The sequence below is a fragment of the Chiloscyllium punctatum genome, chromosome 12, assembly GCF_047496795.1.
Source record: "Chiloscyllium punctatum isolate Juve2018m chromosome 12, sChiPun1.3, whole genome shotgun sequence".
NCBI classification, from domain to species: Eukaryota; Metazoa; Chordata; class Chondrichthyes; order Orectolobiformes; family Hemiscylliidae; genus Chiloscyllium; species Chiloscyllium punctatum.
In genome coordinates this window covers 75,780,461-75,797,345 of record NC_092750.1, presented here as the reverse complement: position 1 = coordinate 75,797,345, position 16,885 = coordinate 75,780,461, and the positions used below count along the sequence as shown (strand labels likewise).

General features: G+C 49.6%; 1 protein-coding gene across 1 annotated transcript in view; it reads right to left on the bottom strand.

Annotated features, from left to right (window-relative positions):
* Positions 1-1,277: 1,277 nt before the first annotated feature.
* The window catches only part of LOC140483948 (nuclear receptor subfamily 2 group C member 2-like), a 226,292-nt gene continuing 210,684 nt past the window's right edge, over positions 1,278-16,885 (bottom strand). The window contains exon 17 of the mRNA XM_072582812.1: positions 1,278-1,677. The gene's annotated coding sequence lies outside the window, so the exon portion shown is untranslated. The remainder of the gene's footprint in view (positions 1,678-16,885) is intronic.

Sequence of the window (16,885 nt, the reverse complement as noted above, 5' to 3'; positions counted from 1 at the left end):
ATTTGAGATGGTTCAGCCACATCTGTTGCTTGAACAATGTTGGAGGAGGCCATTTCCTAGTGGAAAGTACTATTCCAGACAGATTCAGATGGGGAAACTCAACTTACAGCAAGAGCAATCAAGGAGGTTTGTAAATGGCTGTATATAAAGCAGAAGTCCCACATTGAGTATCATCTGCAGAATTCAGGCATGGTTGAATGGAACAGTAAAAAGGTTTTAGCTGAAGCCATTCAGGACACGGAAAATGTTCTACCACTCAGCATCTTGGTGGGACATAGAGTAAGATCAGCAGAATGACTGGATTGACTCTGTAAGCATTATTTACAAGAAGGATCATGACACTACCAGGGGAGGTTGTTGCAGGAAGTAAGGAGGTAGGACCAGTGGGAGAAAGAATGAAACAGCTTGCAAGAGAACTGTGCAACAGCTGCACAGACTAAGACAGGAGATGGGTGCAGCCATGAGAAATATATGAACAGAATATTATATCCAGGGGTCCACAAACAAAATGTTGTTGCAATGACTGTGTCCAATTCAAGATTGGCATGACACTAGAAAGTTCTATGGAACAAAGGAACCTTGGCATGTTTCTCCATGATCTCAGAAGGCCAAGTCAGTATGGTGGTGGAAAAGGCATATCGGACACTTTGTCAATCAAGGCAGATTACAAAAGCAGGGAAATCATGTTGGAGTTGAATAGAACTTTAGTGAGGCTCCAGTTACTGTATGATGTGCAGTTCTAGTGTAAGGGTGTGATTGCACTGTAGGGGGTACAGAGGAGATTCACCAGAGTATTGCCTGAGAAGGGAAATGTAAGTTCTGAGGCAAGGTTGGATAGACTTGGGTTGTTTTTGTTGGAGCAGAGAAGACTGACTAGTGATCTCATTGAGGTGCAGAAGATTATAACGGGTATGGACAGAATGAATAAGGAGCAACTGCTCCCCATCATTGAAGTCATGTGGGGACATGGGTTCAAGGTGAGGGGCAGGAGGTTCAGGGGTGATACAAGGAAAAATGTTTTTACCCAGAGGGAGGGTGGTAGAGGCGAGTTGCCTCACATCCTTTAAAAAGTACTTGGATGAACATTTGACATATCAAAACACTCAAGGCCAAGCACTGGTAATTGGGATTGAGGTAAAGATCAGATGTTTTTCATGTGTTGGTGCTGAAGGGCCTCTTCTGCACTATATGATTCAACAATTAAGATGAGGGGCAACGTTCCTCTTGGGACGAGAGTGTAGGCAAGTACAAAGTGACCCAGTAAAGGAGGCAACACAGAAGGAAATGGTGGACTTTAATAGTATAAACCTTTTAGTGGCAGCAGTACTTTCAACAAAGCAGGATGAAACATTCAGACAGCATTTAATGAAATGCACCTCCATGCATTGCTATACTCTATATACAAATAGACAATGCAGTTGCTCATGATTAAATACAAAATTTGGATTTAAAAAAGGATCACACAATTATTTTCATGAAATCACATTTACAAAGATGATTTCACAAAAAAATGTTGACAAAGCAATAATGTAGAGTCTGCAACACAGCAGACATAAACATCGAGAAACTATTTGCTCTAATACACTGTCCATAGACAACCTATAGACTGCTTTCTGTATAGACTGGCCCCAAATAATATATCACCAGAATACACCATCTTTCTTTAAACTTCTGATGCTGTATAGAGTGAAACAGGATAAAAAATAGCATCACTGTTATAAGCTTTTTTAAACAAAACATTGTTATCAGTTGCATTTTACACAACAATTGTGAATTTAAATAAAACATCGAAACTACACACCGATGACTGAGATGCATTAGGTTAGGGCATGATGTTCAATTGTAAATAGAGAAACAGAATTTATAGCTAGGAAAGCAGTGTCCAGAATATGCAAATTGAAATATTTATAGTCCATACATAATACTGTGACAGCGAATAAAGTGAGCAGTATGTGTGCAGTGAGCAGCAGAGCAGTCAGTGAATGTCGTGAGCAATGTGTGAAGTGAATAGTGAATGTAGAGAAGTTCGTGTGGTAAGCAGTGACTAAGGTGAACAATGAATAAGATGAGCAGTGGGTATGGTACATAGTGAGTGAGGTGAGCACAGAGTGAATTGAGCAGTGAGCTTAACAGCAAGAGTGATGAACAGTGATTAAATTGTTAAAGATAAGCAAAAAGCATGTGTTTACCGTTGTGTGAAGTGAGCACTGTACTGCTCACTGTAGGGTGAGCAACAAGTGAAGTGAACATGGACTATGCTGAGCAGGGAGTACAGTGGACAGTGTCTGAGATGTGCACGTGGAGTAGGGATGGAGGTGAGCAGCAAGCAAGGTGAGCAGAGAATGAGGTGAGCAGTAACAGTGAGTCTGACGTGACCAATGAGTGTCACGGGGAACAGTAACTGTGATAAGCAGTGAGTGAGGTGAAGAAAGAACAGTGTGCATGAGTACAGTGAGCAGTGAGTACATTGAGCAGTGTACAAAGCCATGGCCGAGGTGAGCAATGAGTGTGATGAGCAGGGAGTATGGTGAACAGTGAGTGAGGCAAGCATTGGGTACAGTGAGCAGTGATTGTGATGAGAAAGGAGTGATGTGAGCAGTGAGTGCGGTCAGCAGTGAACGGTGCGTAATGGGGAGCAGCGAGTGGGAGGATGAGCAGTCCATGTGATATGAACTGAATGTATATGCAGTAAGCAGGAATGAGGTGAACAGGGCAGTGAGCAGTGAGTGTGGTCACAAGTGTGTACGAGGAGCAGAGGGAGTGTGAAGAGCAGCGATTGTGATGAGCAGTGAGTTCGATGAGCATGTTAAGCAAGGAACGAGATAAGTTGAGAGTGTGGTGGGCAGTGAATGAGGTGAGTGCTGAGTACGGTGAGCACAAGTAAACTGAACAATGAGTCTGGTAAGCACTGTGGGTAGCACAATGAGTACTGTGAGCACCGAGTGAGGTGAGTATGATGAGCAGGGACTGTGGCGAGCATGGAGTGTGATGAACACTGTGTAAGGTGAGAGTGAGTATGCTGAGCAATAAGAGGAGCAGTGCTGAAGGGGAGCAGTGGGTGAGGTAAGCACTGATGGGGTGAAGAAGAATTATGGTCAGCAGAGATTGAAGTGAGCAGCGGGCACAATGAGCAGTTTGTGTGGTGTGACGATCAGTGACTATAAACCAAGCAGTTCAGCAGTGAGTGAAGTAAGCTGTGGGTACAGTTAGGAGTGAGAGCGGTGAGGAGGGATTGTGATATACAGTGAATGGTGAGAGGTAAGCACTGAATGAAACCAGCAGTGACTGAGATATGCTGCAAATGTGGTGAGCAGAGAGTGAGATGAACAGTGAGTGTGATGAGCATTGAGTCTGATATACAGTGAGCTGCATGACCAGAGTGAAGTGTGCAGTGAGTGTTTGAGAAGTGAACAATGTATTTAGGGCACATTATAATCAATAGTTTGTGTAGGAAGCAGTATAATGAATGGCTGTTCAGTGAGCAGTATGTGTAATCATAGAATCCCTACATTGTGGAAGCAGGCCATTTGTTCCTTCGAGTCCACAGTGACCCCTCCAAAGAGCATCCCTCCTAGCCCCTTTTCTATATCCCTCTATCCATGCGTTTTCCCATGTCTAATCCACCTAGCCTATACATTCCTGGACACTATAGGCAATTTAGCATAGCCAATCCACCTCACCATACACCCATACACTGTGGGAGGAAACCAGAACACCTTGAGGAAATCCGTGCTAACACTAGAATGTGCAAACTCCACAGAGACAGTGGCAGCAGTGTTAACCACTGAGCCACTGTGCTGCCAGCGGTGAGGCAACAGCTATTTCGAGAAGGTTACAAGTAAGAGATATTAGAATTCAGGTGCTCCAGGGAAACAAAAGGGAGCAAACTCTTGCTGTGGATTTCATGCAAAATGGAGACAACTGATTGCTGCCAACAGTGAACTGCACATACCTCACAGTACCTCTCCACATTGAAGAATGCTTCATAAACCATTGGGTCAAATAGAACACAAAATTGGGTATCCTGCAGTGGACATTTCCTCAAATACAGAACAGCTTCTAAACTGGCTTGTAAATCAGAAGCCAAATAAATAATAGTCAACAGTTGGAAATATAACTGACAATATTATTGCTTGTCAGTGGATAAATGAATCATATGACAAATTCAAAAACTCCTAAAAGCTTTTGAGAATTATTTCAACTCGAGAATTATTAAAATTTTGCAAAGCATAAGATTGAATAAAAAAGTGCAACATCGAGGTAATGATCTCTACAGGCTATGGTGTGGCTATGGTGAGCTTAAAGTCAGAATTCATAACAGACTGGACTTTGGTGGCATTACTGATGGATCTTCACCAGATTTATTACAGTCCAAACACCTGACTCTGCAGAAAGTCATTCAAATTGTGGGTGAAAGTGCATAAAACTTTTAAGTCCACAAGGAACCACAGATCAGTCCCTGTTCAAACACAGATCATTCCCAAGAGAAGTTAAAATGTGGTCCTTTTCTTCAAGGACAAAACCACAGAAGGCACACAAGATAAATCAAAGCAGTAGGTATGACAAACACCAGAATCTGAGCTCCAGCTCCACCTCCTGTTTACCCTTTCCCCACCCTCTGTCTTCAGCATATATACCACCTTTTCCTAGTTACAATCAGTTCGGAAGAAGGGTTACTAGTTCCAAAACATTAACTGTTTTCCCTCAAGAAATGTTGCCAGACCTGGCAATTTTTATTTTCATACCAGCGGGTCAGTGTTCTTGCCAATGATATGAAGCAAAGAAACCTCACTGATGTAAACAATACCCAGCTTTGAAAACTGAATGCTTTTCAATCTCGCTCATAAAACAAACAAGAATGAGAGGGCATAGATTTATAATGATATGCAAAAGAAGCAAGGATTATGTGACAGAGAAAAATATTCAAGCGAGTACATGAAAGGTGGTGGAAGCAGATCAATTGAAGCATTCAAGAAGTCATTGGCTTGTTATTTGAATAGAGGTAATGTGCAATGATGTGAGGCAAAAGCAGGAGATTGGCACGAGAGAATGATGAGCTAGTCCAGGCATGTGGACCAAATGTCTTCCGCCTCAGGACCCTCCAACCCCAGGGCATCAATATGGAATTCACCAGTTTCCTCATTTCCCCTCCCCCCACCTTATTCCAGATCCAACCTTCCAACTCGACACTGCCCTCATAACCTGTCCTACCTGTTCATCTTCCTTCCCACCTATCTGCTCCACCCTCCTCTCTGACCTATCACCATTTCCCCTACCTCAGTCTACCTATCGCCCCCCCCCCCCCCCCCCCCCAGCCCCACTCCCCTCCCATTTACCTCTCCACCCAATCGGCTCACAAGCCTCATTCCTGATAAAGGGCTCTTACCCAAAACGTCGATTCTCCTGCTCCTCGGATACTGCCTGACCTGCTGTGCTCTTCCAGCACCACTCTCTCCACTCTGATCTTCAACATCTGCAGTCCTCACTTTCTCCTACACGGACCAAATGGCCAACTTCTGCACCATAACAATTTGCTGATTCAGAATGGAACGTTCAGGAAATGTGCTAAGCTAACACAGCCACAGAAAACAGAAATAAAAAAGCAGAACTTTACTCCCACAAAGAGATAAATGAAATAGAACAGTCTTCAGATAGAAGACAAACACAAAGTTTTCCTCAGGGAAATCACAGACCCTAACCAAACATTTTAGCATGAGGTCATTTCTCTCAACAGGCAACTTATGGATTTCAAGATTGAAATGGGAGCAAGTGTTATAATATTATCATACAGCCAGCTTTGATTGACAAAGCACTGCTGAAAAGCTGACAGAAATTCACCTTCACGGTTCGTTGGCACTTAGATAAGATCAGATTCCTTACAGTTTAGAAACAGGCCCTTCGGCTCAACCAGTCCACACTGACCCAGTAGAGTAACCCACCCAGATCCATTTCCCTCTGACTAATGCACCTAACACTATGGGCAATTTAGCATGGCCAATTCACCTGACCTGCAGGTCTTTGGACTGTGGGAGGAAACCAGAGCACCTGGAGGAAACCCACGCAGACACGGGGAGAACGTGCAAACTCCACACAGACAGCCACCCGAGGCTGGAATCGAACCTGGGTCCCTGGCACTATGAGGCAGCAGTGCTAACCACTGAGCCACCATGCCGCCCCCAAATTCTCCACAACCAATAGCATTCATTCCTGGGTGAAAGTGTACGCACTGACCTCAATCTGATTCAAAATGTGGAGTTGAACAACAAACGATGAAGGAAAAGCTGGTACAAAACTTTACTGGGATTTGTAAACTCAAGGTAGAACCTAAACAAAAACACAGAATCTCCTGAGATTAGCTACACTGGAATAATAGCAAAAATGGTCCCACATTATTAAAACAATGGAGTGGTTTGGCTGAAATGCTTTCCACCGGAAACAAAACTGAAGAACGTGCAGACTTGAAGTGGTGACACCACTTGAGAATAAGTCAAACAGGCTGCAACCGAACTGTCTCCACCATGCAACAAGATGCACTGTGATAGACCACAGAAACATCTGCAAATAAAAGTGAATCAGATTGTCATACAGCATTGTGACAACTAATTATTCCAAAGTCAACTCTGCCATTAGAGGCTGAAGTGATTAGGAACTAAACAAGGTAAAACAAAATTCTGATAGCTCCACCTCCCAAAGAAGAATAGTCAACAAAACAAGAAAGGGCATCAGGTCAAACAAGTGTGAACCTCCAGGGATCACTATTGAGGAAGTTGTTTCACATATAATGTAGTCATTGCAAGAGAACCAGAAAGCCCAAAATATTCATTATGTTTAAGTAATAAGTCTACCGACCTCACCACATATATACAGGGAGGATGAGAGTCAACTTCCACGAACACAAATTAAAGACATGGTTGAAGCAACTCAGCAGCAGACATTACTAAGATGACACAAACAATGTGCAAAGATGCAAGATAATGGGGAGAAAAAAATCCGCTATTATCAGGAAGCCCAGTGAAAGACCTCTGGTACAACAGAGAACCACAACCTCAAACAAGCAGTAAGACAAGTCAAGCAAACTACCTTGCCCCAATAAGCTACCACTCTTCAATGTCTAAAGAGAAAACATTGCAGGAGATCAGTGAATTTGTAAAGTCAAAGGAGGTTCAGCAGAGAGAGATGGGGTCACGGTAAATGCTATAATATAAATAAATTTATGACAATAATAGAATGGCAAATACAAACACTCAGGTGATATGGTTTTTTTTATTCGTTCATGGGATGCGGGTGCTGCTGGCTAGTCCAGCATTTATTGCCCATCCCAGAGGGCAGTAAAGAGTCAACCATATTGCTCTGGATCTGGAGTCAGATGTAAGAGTGGTACTTTCCTTCCCAAAAGGACCTTATCGAATCAGATTTTTTTTTCCCAACAATTGACAATGATTTCATGGTCATCATTTGACTCTTAATTCCAGACTTTGTTTACTGTATTCAAATTCTGCCATTCTGGTCCCCAGATTATTTCCTGGGTTTCTGGAAATATATAAGCCTGTAAGGATTAATACTTGATTGAGTGAATGCAATAAGCACCAACCACATTGATGGTGTCCCTGGGACTCAGTCTGAGTAAAGATGAAGGTTGTGGGAGACACACTTGAAATTAAGTATGTTCTAATGGTTTTCTGGGATAATGTAGGTCATAATCATGTAATTTGTAAATAATGGCAGTAAGGAAATAAACTTCACATTGTTTCCTCATCAAAACTTTTCTATTCAGACCAGAAGGTGAAAATCTTCAATTCTAAACCATTCTGAGATTTAAGTCACTTGCATACCAGTAACCAGCTTATGTAGTCTGTACAAAGAGCAATGTATACAGTGTGTGATAAGCACAGATACGAGTAAGTGTGCATGTAATTCTATGGGACAGAATTAACCTGCATTTAGAAAGGCAGGGATTAACTATGTAATATCAGTATGGTGTTCTGAAGGGGAGGTTGTGTCTGAACTTTTCAAACAAGTGACCAGTTATGTGGATGAAGGCAATGCTTTTGATGAAGTCTACTTGGACTTCAGCAAGACTTTTTAAAAAGTCGAACACAAGAAATTGATAACAAAGATAACAGCCCTTGGGATCCAAGGAAATTTGGCACATCGGACCAACAATTAGCTGTGTGTAGGAAGTAGGCGCTGATGGCTGTGGGTGTTTTGCTGATTGGAAGTCAATGTTCAGTAGAGTTGCACAGAGGTCAGTGTTGGGGCCCTAGCTATTTGTAGTTTATATCGATGACTTAAACTAGAAAGTAGGAGGGTTGACCAGTAAGTTTCCAGACAACAGAAAAACAGGTGGAGAGTAAGATAGTGAGGATAAAAGCTTGACACCACTCAAAATTAAGAACAGGCTGGACAGGCAGCCTGATCAGTGGCAACTGGAATTCTTTCTGATAAATATGAGGTAATGCACTTGGGAAGGACAAACAAGGCAAGGGAATACATGATGGATGGTAGGACCCTGGGAATCACTGAAGATCAAAAGGACATTTGTATACATTTATGTTGGTGTGTGTTGTCAGAGGATTGTGCGCAAACTTTGAGCGGTGTATGTGTAGTGAGTGGTGCGTACGGTGAGTGTGTGCAGTGAGCAGTTTGCAGTGTGTGTGCGCGATGAGCAATGTGTCAGTGCAGTGACCAGTGTGTGTGGGTACAGTGAGCAGTGTGTGCGCACACTGGGCGATGTGTGTGTGTGTGTTTGTGTGTGTGTCTGTAGTGAGCAGGTGCAGTGAGCTGTGTGTGTATGTGAGTGTGTGTGTGTGTGCAGTGAGCAGTGTGTGTGGATGTGTGCAATGAGCACTATGGGTGTGTGTGCAGTGAGCAGTGTATGTGTGCACTGAGCAGTGTGTAGGTGCAGTGGACGGTGCATGTGCATGCAGTGAGCAGTGTGTGCGCGTGCGGTGTGCAGTGAGCAGTGGGTGCGCGTGCGGAGAGCAGTGTGTGTGTGTGTGTGTAGTGAGCAGTGGGTGTGTGTGCGCAGTGAGCAGTGTGTGTCTGCAGTGATCAGTGTGTGCGTGCGGTGAGCAGTGTGTGTGGATGCATTGAGCAATGTGCGTGTGTGCAGTGAGCTGTGTGTGCGCGTGCAGCGGCCAATGTGTGTGCAGTGGCGTTGTGTGTGCAGTGAGTAGTGGTTGTGTGTGCAGTGTGTGTGTGCGCTGTGAACAGTAAGTGTGCATACAGTGGCTAGTGTGTGTGTGTTTGTGTGCAGTGGGTGTGGGTGCAGTGTGTGGCTGCAGTGGGCAGTGCGTGTGGGTGCAGTGAGCAATGTGTGTGAGTGCACTGAGCAATGTGTGTGTGTGCACTGAGCAGTGTGTGTGTGTGCAGTGGGTGTGGGTGCACTGGGCAGTGTGTGTGGCTGCGATGAGCAGTGTATGTGAGTGCGGTGAGCCATAGGTGTGTGTGCAGTGAGCAGTGTGTGTGTGCACGGTCAGTGTGTGGGTGCAGTGAGCAGTGTATATGGGCGCAGTGAGCAGTGTGTGTGCGTGCAGCGGCCAGTGTGTGTGTGCAGTGGCGTTGTGTGTGCAGGAGTAGTGGTTGTGTGTGCAGTGAGTGTGTGTGCAGTGGGAGTTGTGTGGGTGCACTGGGCAGTGTGTGTGTGCGCACTGGGTTGTGGGTGCAGTGAGCAGTGGGTGTGGTGCAGTGAACAGTGTGTGGGTGCAGTGAGCAGTGTGTGGGGGTGCAATGAACAGGGGGTTTGTGTGCAGTGAGCATGGGGGTGGATGCTCTGAGCCGCAGGTGTGTGTGTACAGTGAACAGTGGGTGTGTGTCCACTTGGCAGTGGGTGAGGGTGCAGTGGATGTGGGTGCAGTGAGCCGTGGGTGTGGGTGCAGTTGGTGCTGCATGTGTGTGCAATGAGCAGTGTGTGTACATGCAGTGGGCAGTGGATGTGGATGCAGTGGGCATTGGGTACACTGGGCATGTGTGTGGCTGCAGTGGAAGGTGTATGTGGGTGCAGTGGCCAGTGTGTGTGTGTGTGTGTGTGTGCAGAGGGTTTGGGTTCAGTGGCCAGTGTGTGTGGGTGCACTGGCAGTGTATGTGGGTGCATTGAGCAGTGTGTGGGTCCAGTAAGCAGTGTGTGTGTGCAGTGAGCAGTGGGTTTGTGTGCAGTGGGTGTGTGTGTACGGTGAGCAGTGGGTGTGTGCAGTGAGCAGTGTCTGTGTGTGCAGTGAGCAGTATGCGCATGCGCGTGCGGGGTGAGCAGTGTGTGTGCAGCGAGCAATGTGTGTGCGCGCAGTGGGTGTGGGTGCACTCGGCTGTGTGTGTGGCTGCAGTGGGCAGTGTGTCGCTGCAGTGAGCAGTGTGTGTGGCTGCAGTGAGTAGTGTGTCGCTGCAGTGAGCAGTGTGTGTGTGCAGTGAGCAGTGTGTATGGGTGCAGTGAGCAGTGTGTGTCGCTGCAGTGTGTATGGGTGCAGTGAGCAGTGTGTGTGGGTGCAGTGAGCAGTGTGTGGGGGTGCAGTGAGCAGTGTGTGGGGGTGCAGTGAGCAGTGTGTGGGGGTACAGTGAGCAGTGTGTGGGGGTACAGTGAGCAGTGTGTGTGGGTGCAGTGAGCAGTGTGTGTGAGTGCAGTGAGCAGTGTGTGTGGGTGCAGTGAGCAGTGTGTGTGAGTGCAGTGAGCAGTGTGTGTGAGTGCAGTGAGCAGTGTGTGTGGGTGCAGTGAGCAGTGTGTGTGGGTACAGTGAGCAGTGTGTGTGGGTGCAGTGAGCAGTGAGTGTGCGCAGTGAGCAGTGGGTGTGGGTGCAGTGAGCAGTGTGTGTGCAGTGAGCAGTGAGTGTGTGCAGTGAGCAGTGGGTGTGGGTGCAGTGAGCAGTGTGTGGGTGCAGTGAGCAGTGTGTGTGAGTGCAGTGAGCTGTGTGTGTGTGTGCAGTGAGCTGTGTGTGTGGGTGCAGTGAGCAGTGTGTGTGGGTGCAGTGAGCAGTGTGTGTGGGTGCAGTGAGCAGTGTGTGTGAGTGCAGTGAGCTGTGTGTGTGGGTGCAGTGAGCTGTGTGTGTGAGTGCAGTGAGCTGTGTGTGTGGGTGCAGTGAGCTGTGGGTGCGCGTGCGGAGAGCAGTGTGTGTGTGTGTGTGTGTGTGTGTGTGTGTAGTGAGCAGTGTGTGTCTGCAGTGATCAGTGTGTGAGTGCAGGGAGCAGTGTGTGTGGGTGCAGGGAGTGTGTGCAGTGAGCAGTGGGTGTGGGTGCAGTGAGCAGTGTGTGGGTGCAGTGAGCAGTGTGTGTGTGCAGTGAGCAGTGTGTGTGTGCAGTAAGCAGTGGGTGTGGGTGCAGTGAGCAGTGTGTGGGTGCAGTGAGCAGTGTGTGGGTGCAGTGAGCAGTGTGTGGGTGCAGTGAGCAGTGTGTGTGGGTGCAGTGAGCAGTGTGTGTGTGCAGTGAGCAGTGGGTGTGTGTGCAGTGAGCAGTGTGTTTGGGTGCAGTGAGCAGTGTGTGTGTGTTCAGTGAGCTGTGTCTGTGTGTGCTGTGATCAGTGTCTGTGTGTGCAGTGAGCAATGTGTGTGTTCATGGCCAACAGTGTGTCGCTGCAGTGAGCAGTGTGTGTGTGTTCAGTGAGCAATGGTGTGTGTGTGCAGTGAGCAGTGTGTGTGAGTGCAGTGAGCTGTGTGTGTGAGTGCAGTGAGCTGTGTGTGTGGGTGCAGTGAGCTGTGTGTGTGGGTGCAGTGAGCAGTGTGTGTGGGTGCAGTGAGCAGTGTGTGGGTACAGTGAGCAGTGTGTGTGGGTGCAGTGAGCAGTGTGTGTGGGTGCAGTGAGCTGTGTGTGTGGGTGCAGTGAGCTGTGTGTGTGGGTGCAGTGAGCAGTATGTGTGGGTGCAGTGGCCAGTGTGTGTGTGTGTGTGTGTGTGTGTGTGCGCAGAGGGTTTGGGTTCGGTGGCCAGTGTGTGTGGGTGCACTGGCAGCGTATGTGGGTGCATTGAGCAGTGTGTGGGTCCAGTAAGCAGTGTGTGTGTGCAGTGAGCAGTGGGTTTGTGTGCAGTGGGTGTGTGTGTACAGTGAGCAGTGGGTGTGTGCAGCGAGCAATGTGTGTGCGCGCAGTGGGTGTGGGTGCACTCGGCTGTGTGTGTGGCTGCAGTGGGCAGTGTGTCGCTGCAGTGAGCAGTGTGTGTGGGTGCAGTGAGTAGTGTGTCGCTGCAGTGAGCAGTGTGTGTGTGCAGTGAGCAGTGTGTATGGGTGCAGTGAGCAGTGTGTGGGGGTGCAGTGAGCAGTGTGTGGGGGTGCAGTGAGCAGTGTGTGGGGGTACAGTGAGCAGTGTGTGGGGGTACAGTGAGCAGTGTGTGTGAGTGCAGTGAGCAGTGTGTGTGGGTGCAGTGAGCAGTGTGTGTGAGTGCAGTGAGCAGTGTGTGTGGGTGCAGTGAGCAGTGTGTGTGGGTGCAGTGAGCAGTGTGTGTGGGTACAGTGAGCAGTGTGTGTGGGTGCAGTGAGCAGTGAGTGTGTGCAGTGAGCAGTGGGTGTGGGTGCAGTGAGCAGTGTGTGTGTGCAGTGAGCAGTGTGTGTATGCAGTGAGCAGTGAGTGTGTGCAGTGAGCTGTGTGTGTGGGTGCAGTGAGCTGTGTGTGTGGGTGCAGTGAGCTGCGTGTTTGGGTGCAGTGAGCAGTGTGTGTGTTCAGTGAGCAGTGTGTGTGGGTGCAGTGAGCAGTGTGTGTGGGTGCGGTGATCAGTGTCTGTGTGTGTGCAGTGAGCAATGTGTGTGTGCATGGCCAGCAGTGTGTCAGTGCAGTGAGCAGTGAGTGTGTGTTCAGTGAGCAGTGGTTGTGTGTGCAGTGAGCAGTGGGTCTGTTTGTGCAGTGAGCAGTGGGTGTGGGTGCAGTGAACAGTATGTGAGTGCAGTTAGCAGTGTGTGTGTGCGCTGTGAGCAGTAAGTGTGCATACAGTGGCTAGTGTGTGTGTGTTTGTGTGCAGTGGGTATGGGTGCAGTGTGTGGCTGCAGTGGGCAGTGTATGTGGGTGCGGTGAGCAGTGTGTGTGGGTGCAGTGAGCAGTGAGTGTGTGCAGTGAGCAGTGGGTGTGGGTGCAGTGAGCAGTGTGTGTGTGCAGTGAGCAGTGTGTGTGTGCAGTGAGCAGTGAGTGTGTGCAGTGAGCAGTGGGTGTGGGTGCAGTGAGCAGTGTGTGGGTGCAGTGAGCAGTGTGTGGGTGCAGTGAGCAGTGTGTGTGAGTGCAGTGAGCAGGGGTGTGGGTGCAGTGAGCTGTGTGTGTGGGTGCAGTGAGCAGTAAGCGTGGGTGCAGTGAGCAGTGTGTTGCTGCAGTGAGCAGTGTGTGTGGGTGCAGTGAGCAGTGTGTGTGAGTGCAGTGAGCTGTGTGTGTGGGTGCAGTGAGCTGTGTGTGTGGGTGCAGTGAGCTGTGTGTGTGGGTGCAGTGAGCTGTGTGTGTGAGTGCAGTGAGCTGTGTGTGTGGGTGCAGTGAGCTGTGTGTTTGGGTGCAGTGAGCAGTGTGTGTGTTCAGTGAGCAGTGTGTGTGGGTGCAGTGAGCAGTGTGTGTGGGTGCGGTGATCAGTGTCTGTGTGTGTGCAGTGAGCAATGTGTGTGTGCATGGCCAGCAGTGTGTCAGTGCAGTGAGCAGTGAGTGTGTGTTCAGTGAGCAGTGGTTGTGTGTGCAGTGAGCAGTGGGTCTGTTTGTGCAGTGAGCAGTGGGTGTGGGTGCAGTGAACAGTATGTGAGTGCAGTTAGCAGTGTGTGTGTGCGCTGTGAGCAGTAAGTGTGCATACAGTGGCTAGTGTGTGTGTGTTTGTGTGCAGTGGGTATGGGTGCAGTGTGTGGCTGCAGTGGGCAGTGTATGTGGGTGCGGTGAGCAGTGCGTGTGGGTGCAGTGAGCAGTGAGTGTGGGTGCAGTGAGCAGTGGGTGTGTGTGCAGTCAGCAGTGTGTGTGTGTGCAGTGAGCAATGTGTGTGAGTGCACTGAGCAGTGTGTGTGAGTGCACTGAGCAGTGTGTGTGAGTGCACTGAGCAGTGTGTGTGTGTGCACTGAGCAGTGTGTGTGAGTGCACTGAGCAGTGTGTGTGAGTGCACTGAGCAGTGTGTGTGTGCACTGAGCAGTGTGTGTGTGCACTGAGCAGTGTGTGTGTGCACTGAGCAGTGTGTGTGGGTACGATGAGCAGTGTATGTGAGTGCGGTGAGCCATAGGTGTGTGTGCAGTGAGCAGTGTGTGTGTGCACGGTCAGTGTATGGGTGCAGTGAGCAGTGTGTGTGGGTGCAGTGAGCAGTGTGTGTGTGTGTGCTGTGAGCAGTGTGTGTGGGTGCAGTGAGCAGTGTGTGGGGGTGCAGTGAGCAGTGTGTGGGGGTGCAGTGAGCAGTGTGTGGGGGTGCAGTGAGCAGTGTGTGGGGGTGCAGTGAGCGGTGTGTGTGCGCTGTGAGCAGTGTGTGTGGGTGCAGTGAGTAGTGGGCGTGGGTACAGTGAACAGTATGTGAGTGCAGTGAGCAGCGTGTGTGGGTGCATTGAGCAGTGTGTGGGTGCAGTGAGCTGTGTGTGTGCGCTGTGAGCAGTAAGTGTGCATACAGTGGCCAGTGTGTGTGTGTTTGTGTGCAGTGGGTGTGGATGCAGTGTGTGGCTGCAGTGGGCAGTGTATGTGGGTGCGGTGAGCAATGTGTGTGTGTGTGCAGTCAGCAGTGGGTGTGTGTGCACTGAGCAGTGTGTGTGAGTGCACTGAGCAGTGTGTGTGTGTGCTGTGAGCAGTGTGTGTATGCACGGTCGGTGTGGGTACAGTGAGCAGTGTATATGGGTGCAGTGAGCAGTGTATATGGGTGCAGTGAGCAGTGTGTGTGGGTGCAGTGAGCAGTGTGTGTGGGTGCAGTGAGCAGTGTATGTGTTTGTGTGTGCTGTGATCAGTGTCTATGTGTACAGTGAGCAGTGTGTGTGGGTGCAGTGAGCAGTGTGTGTGGTGCAGTGAGCAGTGTGTGTGGGTGCAGTGAGCAGTGTGTGTGGGTGCAGTGAGCAGTGTGTGTGGTGCAGTGAGCAGTGTGTGTGGGTGCAGTGAGCAGTGTGTGTGGTGCAGTGAGCAGTGTGTGGGTGCAGTGAGCAGTGTGTGAGTGCAGTGAGCAGTGTGTGGGTACAGTGAGCAGTGTGTGAGTGCATGGTCAGCAGTGTGTCGGTGCAGTGAGCAGTGTGTGGGGGTGCAGTGAGCAGTGTGTGGGGGTGCAGTGAGCAGTGTGTGTGGGTGCAGTGAGCAGTGTGTGTGGTGCAGTGAGCAGTGTGTGTGGTGCAGTGAGCAGTGTGTGGGTACAGTGAGCAGTGTGTGAGTGCATGGTCAGCAGTGTGTGGGTGCAGTGACCAGTGTGTGTGTGCAGTGAGCAGTGTGTGGGTGCGGTGAGCAGTGTGTGAGTGCAGTAAGCAGTGAGTGTGTGCAGTGAGCAGTGGGTGTGGGTGCAGTGAGCAGTGTGTGTGTGCAGTGAGCAGTGTGTGTATGCAGTGAGCAGTGAGTGTGTGCAGTGAGCTGTGTGTGTGGGTGCAGTGAGCTGTGTGTGTGGGTGCAGTGAGCTGCGTGTTTGGGTGCAGTGAGCAGTGTGTGTGTTCAGTGAGCAGTGTGTGTGGGTGCAGTGAGCAGTGTGTGTGGGTGCGGTGATCAGTGTCTGTGTGTGTGCAGTGAGCAATGTGTGTGTGCATGGCCAGCAGTGTGTCAGTGCAGTGAGCAGTGAGTGTGTGTTCAGTGAGCAGTGGTTGTGTGTGCAGTGAGCAGTGGGTCTGTTTGTGCAGTGAGCAGTGGGTGTGGGTGCAGTGAACAGTATGTGAGTGCAGTTAGCAGTGTGTGTGTGCGCTGTGAGCAGTAAGTGTGCATACAGTGGCTAGTGTGTGTGTGTTTGTGTGCAGTGGGTATGGGTGCAGTGTGTGGCTGCAGTGGGCAGTGTATGTGGGTGCGGTGAGCAGTGTGTGTGGGTGCAGTGAGCAGTGAGTGTGTGCAGTGAGCAGTGGGTGTGGGTGCAGTGAGCAGTGTGTGTGTGCAGTGAGCAGTGTGTGTGTGCAGTGAGCAGTGAGTGTGTGCAGTGAGCAGTGGGTGTGGGTGCAGTGAGCAGTGTGTGGGTGCAGTGAGCAGTGTGTGGGTGCAGTGAGCAGTGTGTGTGAGTGCAGTGAGCAGGGGTGTGGGTGCAGTGAGCTGTGTGTGTGGGTGCAGTGAGCAGTGAGCGTGGGTGCAGTGAGCAGTGTGTTGCTGCAGTGAGCAGTGTGTGTGGGTGCAGTGAGCAGTGTGTGTGAGTGCAGTGAGCTGTGTGTGTGGGTGCAGTGAGCTGTGTGTGTGGGTGCAGTGAGCAGTGTGTGTGAGTGCAGTGAGCTGTGTGTGTGGGTGCAGTGAGCTGTGTGTGTGAGTGCAGTGAGCTGTGTGTGTGGGTGCAGTGAGCTGTGTGTTTGGGTGCAGTGAGCAGTGTGTGTGTTCAGTGAGCAGTGTGTGTGGGTGCAGTGAGCAGTGTGTGTGGGTGCGGTGATCAGTGTCTGTGTGTGTGCAGTGAGCAATGTGTGTGTGCATGGCCAGCAGTGTGTCAGTGCAGTGAGCAGTGAGTGTGTGTTCAGTGAGCAGTGGTTGTGTGTGCAGTGAGCAGTGGGTCTGTTTGTGCAGTGAGCAGTGGGTGTGGGTGCAGTGAACAGTATGTGAGTGCAGTTAGCAGTGTGTGTGTGCGCTGTGAGCAGTAAGTGTGCATACAGTGGCTAGTGTGTGTGTGTTTGTGTGCAGTGGGTATGGGTGCAGTGTGTGGCTGCAGTGGGCAGTGTATGTGGGTGCGGTGAGCAGTGCGTGTGGGTGCAGTGAGCAGTGAGTGTGGGTGCAGTGAGCAGTGGGTGTGTGTGCAGTCAGCAGTGTGTGTGTGTGCAGTGAGCAATGTGTGTGAGTGCACTGAGCAGTGTGTGTGAGTGCACTGAGCAGTGTGTGTGAGTGCACTGAG